Source organism: Taudactylus pleione, unplaced genomic scaffold (genome assembly GCF_031769625.1).
Source record: "Taudactylus pleione unplaced genomic scaffold, aTauple2 ptg000062l, whole genome shotgun sequence".
NCBI lineage: Eukaryota > Metazoa > Chordata > Amphibia > Anura > Myobatrachidae > Taudactylus > Taudactylus pleione.
In genome coordinates this window covers 3,987,861-3,995,137 of record NW_028284464.1, presented here as the reverse complement: position 1 = coordinate 3,995,137, position 7,277 = coordinate 3,987,861, and positions in this window count along the sequence as shown.

Below are 7,277 nucleotides of genomic sequence, written 5' to 3'. Positions count from 1 at the left end.
AATGGGATGCAGACCGGCAGCGTTGCTACCTCTGACCTGATTACCTGGCTGGGGGTTTAATCTGCTGCTGCTACGTACGGTATTAACAACTTCCTCTATGGGTGTGTTAACACTTCCCTTGCTGTTACCGATGGAGATGGCGGCACCACCCGTGATTGTGGTGATGCAGCATCTATCATTTGCACAGCATGGGAAATGGCAGACATTACAATAGGCTCATCATCCATATCATAAACACTTTCTTTATGGTTGCTTAAGAGAGGGTACAAGTTGCTTGTTACATTTTTATTGGTATTTTTGGTAACCGTACTTGCACCTCCATCCACATAAGGTGGGGGAGGTGAGCGTGAACTGCTGGCAATAATCCCCACGACGCTACTTTGCCGCACGTGTGCGGCAATTTGCGGCTCGCCCGTATTGCATCTCGGCGTCGTGGATGTATTTTCTGGCAATGCGTTCGCAACGCTAGTTTGCGTCGTTTGCACATTTTTAAGCCAAGCATCCCCTTCATGCTGCCATATTTTTAAACATTCAAAATACTTAATCTTTTTCTCTCGGGATCTCACCATACTGATGTGATCCTGGACATTATCTAACACATTTTTATCAAAACTACCAAGTCTGGGAAACGGTCTAACACTCTTTCTCGTCATATTAAACCATATATCACAATACCTTATTGCATAAGTACCGTACTTAGTATGCATAATACGACGGGCTGATCCAATTGGAGTCTCCATTAGCAGCACATCATTGCTTAACATTTCTATTGTTTGCGTGGCTCCCATTCTGAGACAACTCCTATGCTTTTCAATAAAAATTTAAACCGGTGAAAGACAATCAAAATACTTTCACTTACCTACGGACGAAATTTCTAGATGCGCCAGCTCACCTACAGACGTTATTTTTAGATGCGCCAGCTCACCTATGAAAGTTATTTCTAGATGCTTTCACTCACCTGTTCTCTCTCAGCTCACAATCACACCTAGTGCGGCTCAACTATAATGCTCAAATATTATTGAACATTGCAGTCACACTGAGAGCCGGTCCATAACAAAAATAACAAACCATACACCTGCTCTGTGTACTGAACGGTAAAGCTGCTTACTGAGCGACTAGGCTAACCCTTGCACCTAGCCCTTAAGGATCATACGGTACCCTTAACTTTAGGGAATAAATTACCCCTATCAACAATACACACACTGTTACACACTTTTTTCTCTGTGCAGAAAATAAACGTTTAACCCAGATATTGGTAGATAGAAAAAAAATGTAAACCTCAATGGCTTTGTTCAAACATGTGGCAGCAGAACCGGAAGTGCGTATACGCTATTGTGCAAACGGCCGCATACACAATTATGCGACTACCACACAACCGTATAATGACTTTTTAACTGCGTACGCAAAAATGCGTTTTAGCCGCGTACGCAATACTGCGGCGACCCTCTAAACGTAAGGTTCTATCAACAAAGGAAAAAGAAACTTTTTCCTTTCTTGTCCCTGGATTCTGATCAGCGCTTCCTCTACACAATAACCGGCAGTACGCTCTCAGCAACACTGTGGTAATGAGAGACTAATGCGTCTCTCAAAAGGCGCCTCCACTCTTTTGCTGAGAGAGGACTGACCGATTGGTATCGTGTATCAGATAGTGTGATAAACCGATGCGAGCCCCCACTGTTAAATTTGTAAATAAACCTTTTAATATATTCCTTCCTATAAACCTCTAAGATTCACCTGCCTAGAACCTCTAAGACAAAACCCTGCCTAAAAACCTCTAAGACAACGCTAACTGCGTATGCAGTATGACCGCAAATAAAGACAGGAGTGGAATCTTGTGGTTCCAACGCACAAGTATTATCCAGGTAAAAGTACAGTCAGTTACACGCAATCTATACATACATAATTTAGGCGTAAAAGGAAATAAAACAGACCAAGTACGGTTATACATACGCTGCGCCTCTGGATCCAGAGATAGACTTCTGACTAGATATCATCAGCTCACCCAAAATTCAGCATGAACTGCCAAACCAGTGTTTGGACACATGTATTTATTCCCCCCCCAGACTGAAACAGGACAAAGGGAGAACTTCCTGCTGATCTCATTGGTTCCCAGAGGAGGAGCATATGTAACAACACATTTAACAGGTTGTTTCAAATAGACTTTTCCTGCCTCTAACAGCCGGGGTCTTTCTGGTAACGCCTCCTGTAACATTCCATCAACTAAAACATTTTGTTGCTTATAAGTTCTGCGATCCATAACTTGAGTTTGCATGATGCGATCTCTCCACCGATAACACCGGGATTCTGTAAAAAGCGTAGGCATCAGAACGAGATTAAACATACCTTGCTTATCATATATAATACCTTAGATATCAAAAACCTCTATTTCTTAGCATTTAAACTAACTTAACCAACTTGAATCATACATTTTGATGCTTATGGAACCTTATGTGCGAATATGTAGTGTGTGGGTATTCGGGGTTTGATATAAGGACGCTAGTTATTAATGGGTGAGATTTAAGTGCATAATCTCTCATACACGAAGTGAACATCCAGCAGTGTGGATGGCTGAGGGTTGTAATTCCACATGCCCTCTGTCAGCAGGCCCCCACCTGCTGTGTTCAAAGGAAAACAAAACCTCTTTTGTTCTCACAGACACTTGTGTGAAGTGCAAATGTATTATCACCTCAAACTATGGGATTTAGAGCCATCTTGTCTAGAATTCAGGCAAATCCAATTGTGTAGATATTATATTACAATTGCCACAACTATACTTTATCTGCATCCCGGGATTCCCAATTTGTATGTAAAAATACCCATTGTCTCTCCTTATCTACTTAGAAAGCTGGTTTTTCCCGTCGCCCTTGGTGTTAACAAAAACATTGCTATCTGTTCTTAGTTAATGGGTTATAACTTGAATTAATGCTGACCACACAAAATGGTGTCTTGTGGCCATTCGCAAGATGGCGTCGCTGCGATTAAATTTTAAACTGAACTTGTCTCACTCAATTATTCAGCTTTGACAACACACATTGCAATAACATGACATACAGACACAACATCAATAAAATAAGCAACTTAAATACATTTTGATGCATTTCTACATTGTTGGGAATTGTAAGTTCATGCACTAGAAGTATATATCCATCCTAAAATATGATGTCAGTGTTACAGGTTGAAAATATGTAAATTACAGCCCTGCTTTATATTAAGTACTTCTATTAAAAGTAATAGGTCAGCAGTGACGCCTCCATCTTATAACGTCTGCGTCCTGCTCGTTAACAAGCCCTTCACTGCACAGTATGTTGGCCTTTGTAGTATAGGAATTATTTCTAGCTCATATCCTATAATAAATAGGTTTCTATAAAAGGAACTGGAGTCATGACCTTGCTGAGATATTGTCCATTGTTAAAACTACATCAGCTCATGACAAAAGTCATCTTTGGCCTCTGAACCAGTACAGCAATGAAAGTCAGAATCTTACTGAAGATAATAGAGAACTGTTTTCTACTGTTAAACCTTTAATATTGGTTTACATGACACTGGAAATCTATTTGCACTTGTCCTTTACCTTCATCTTATGGCACAATGACCCTTGGATTTATTTCCCTGTGTTGTACAGTCTGCTGTTATTTTTAATCAACAATATCTCCCAGCTATATCTTGCACAAGTATTCTAGAAGTTCAGCCTGTTCGTTGTGACTCTAAATAACAGTTTATTGTATTAGTAAATAACTATAAACTGTATAATAACACTGGTGCATAAACTATGGCTCTCCTGGAGCTTGCAAGTATGTTGCTCTGACAGGGATGGGGATCTGGGATGCTGGAACAGAAACATTATCTAGCATCTAAGATCATTAAAGTACATGGTCTCACTTGTGGCTGTGGGAGGAACCTAGTCCATACACCAATGAGACCCAGTATTTGGTCAGCAAGGTCCAGCAGTAAATCCAAATACATGAGCTGCACTCTTATTCGCTGCCAGACTGTCTCTGTAAGTGACACATAGTCCAAGCCAAATTTTATGAGGAGAACAAAGACTGATTTTGATCAAAACTTCTAATTTTTAGTGATTTACATGCTAATTTGCAAGTACAGCAGAAGAACCTCTTTATTTTGGGAGATTTCCAAATTTCCCTGGAATCTTACTGGTGTCAGTCTAGATGGCCTGGATGCAAGTGAGAAGAGTCAGGTTTACCATTCTTTTCCAGGCATATGAATGGGATCAGCAAGATATGCAATGCCAATTGAAATGAATGGAAAAACATACAAATAAATATATATATTTTTAATTATTTTTCTTGAGTTCCAAAAAGACTAAATACTATTGTACTAGCAAAGCTCTTACAGCATTTTGCTAGGATTTGTAGAAGTGCAAGAATGAACCAGGGCCGAAATAGTTGCACAATAAACCACATTGCTTTGTCACAAATGTTTTAATTAGGGGAGTACGGATCTCCAGTTGCTTTGAAAAGTATCCAGCATATACTGTTAACACTGCAGCATTTTAACAGGTTTTTCCTTGCCTGTTCAAATAATTTGTACAAGTTTAGATTTTGCTCAGCAGAATAAAATGCCCCAAATTGCCTGAAATTAAAATAAATACATTTATAGCAGTTTGGAGTACTAATGAATTATTTATGGTACTGTTGGGAACAAAATTAGCAGTAATAGATCTCCCTCTAAGTTTTGCTTCCAATAGTTGGTGTGTATGAAAGATGAAGGGTACTTGGTAAGAAAAAAACATTGAGAATCTCCAATTTAAAAAAAAAAGTGTAAAACAATAATACAGCATAGGTATGTACACATACTTACTTGCAATATGCAAATTGTTGGTAGGAGGGAGCTCCTGCGCTACCTCCTATTCATTACCCTGCTAGGTAAGCTGACTCGGAGGTCAATAGGACCTGTCAGACAGGCCTGACCTCTGATCTGCTCTACTGCGCATGCACGGTGTCTCCGACGTCTTTGCTCTCTGGCTATCCATGAGAACGGACAGACCCTGGAGACTCACCAGCTGCAGAGCCCATAATATGACAATGCAAGAACACTGTATCACCACTGCTATAGTAGGGGGCATTGGTGCTACCATTCATCTGTGTATTTACCGCTATCATGTCCGGTGCAGAACAACCCTCAGCAACACCCTAAGCTACAGCTTGCTCATTTTATATATAATATATATATATATATATATACATACACACACACGCACACATTCACATGCTTATTACACATATGCAAATAAAAAGGTGAATATGTAAAATGTTAAGGGCAACAATTAGTTCTACCACTTTACGATAGAACATCCAAAATGCTAAATTATGTAATAAGTGATTCTTTACATCCTTAAAAATTAGTGATAATTAGAAGCATAACCTCATTGCATCATTACAATCCCCACAACACTAATAGAGACACTAAACTAACTACATTTGTTTTTATATATAAATCTACCCTCTGGCAGATATACCTCTTCTAGAGATATGGGACTGATCGCTAAATCAAGAAAATAAATAAATCTCAATTACAAAAGTACCAATATTTTTGCTGCTAGTGCATATGCAGTTTACAAATAATGTTACTGTACACATATGCATCATATGGCCCAGTTTGTATTACTGCTTGTACAGTGCATATGACCTGTGTAATAACGCATCCATGTAACTATCCATATCCTGGCTCAGTCGCATCAGTGAAAACATGGCCACCTATGCAGGGAGCCTTGCAGCCAGCACTGACTGTGCAAATGTACAGTGCATGTGACTGCTTGTGCTGGCCCCCTGCTCCTGCAAACAATGGGAAGCTCCTCTGTATCGATGACCATATTTAACATTACAGATGTTTCCTCATACATCTAGCCTCAATACGACATTTGGCGTGAGACACCTGGCGGGAGTGAGCCACCAGGTCCTGTGCAACTCTGCTAGGGTCCGGGAGTCTTTTTCAGTCGAAAATGCATCTTATTTGCAATGTGATGCAACTGGAACACACCAGGAGACTGCACTGAATAATTTGACATGCGACACTTGTAAATCTGTGTGCAAATGGGTCTGTATATGCAGCAGAATGGACCTTGGGCAAGCGGCAGCACACAGATATACAAGTGTCAGATTTCAAATTAATCAGCACAGTCTCCTGGTGTGTTCTAGTCACATCACATTGCGACCAAGATGCATTTTCAGGAGGAAAAGATGCCCGGCACTAGCAAAGTCTCAAGAAACCTGGCAAGCCAAGGGGGTCTGTTTGGTGTGATTGCAGCAAGAATAGACGAGACACATCTGTACCATTGGGGACCATTTTGCTTTAAACTGATTGCTCATATAGTATAGAGGAAGAGTCCAAGGCAGCTACAAGTGTGTGTAGTACTCTACTCTTGTCTACTCTAGTCTCTTCCTACATGTTTTTGAGTGATCAAAGACAAGTTATAGTGCTCTGTGTTGCTGGTAGACCTAGATACTTCTACTAACCAGCTCAATATGTGGTGTCCTGCTTGCATTCTCCATCCACATCAAGACCCTGTCCCCCACTAACACAAATGCAAGTCCGTAACACATCACCGCTTCACACATCAGCACAGTCATCTCCTGATATACTATGTGCTTCTGTGAGCTTTTTATTGATCTTATTGGCTGCAGATATTGTTCTATTTTGAGTGGATAGGCAGAAAATGAAGACTGATAACACAAAGGTGATCTGATCCTAGTCAAACACCTTACAATGGAAACTTTTGGACATTTGTGTAACATATAATAAAATTATATGTAGAAAGTCTGTTCTCATTTTTCCTGGCTGTCTTAGTGGTTAGTTGACAGAACAAAAATGAATCATAAGAAATGTATAGATTTAATCAGTAGTAACATAATTTGAAAGGTGCTTTTTGATCTTTGATTTGCAAATGGATTTACTATAACTTAGGCATTATCAGACATCACAGCATATAGAAAGAAAAGAAGGCAGCTATAAGTGGCTGCCATTGATGTTGGAAGATGCCTCATTTTAGGAGCAGTATATTTCAAAGCAATTTATGAAGTCTCAGCCGAATAGTGTACACGTAATTCTGAAATACTAGTGAAATCTTCAGAAGACAAAACATGAAATTACATGAAACCTTCCTATAAAATAAATGGCTTTCTGCTATTGCAGAGGTCTCAAACATATTGCCTGCGGGAGGTAATTTGTGAATCCTAGTGGAAGTGTGGCGTATAGAGATGGGTGGCCGGTTATTTTTTTTTTTATGGGACCTTTTACTCTTCAGCGCACACAAAAGACCA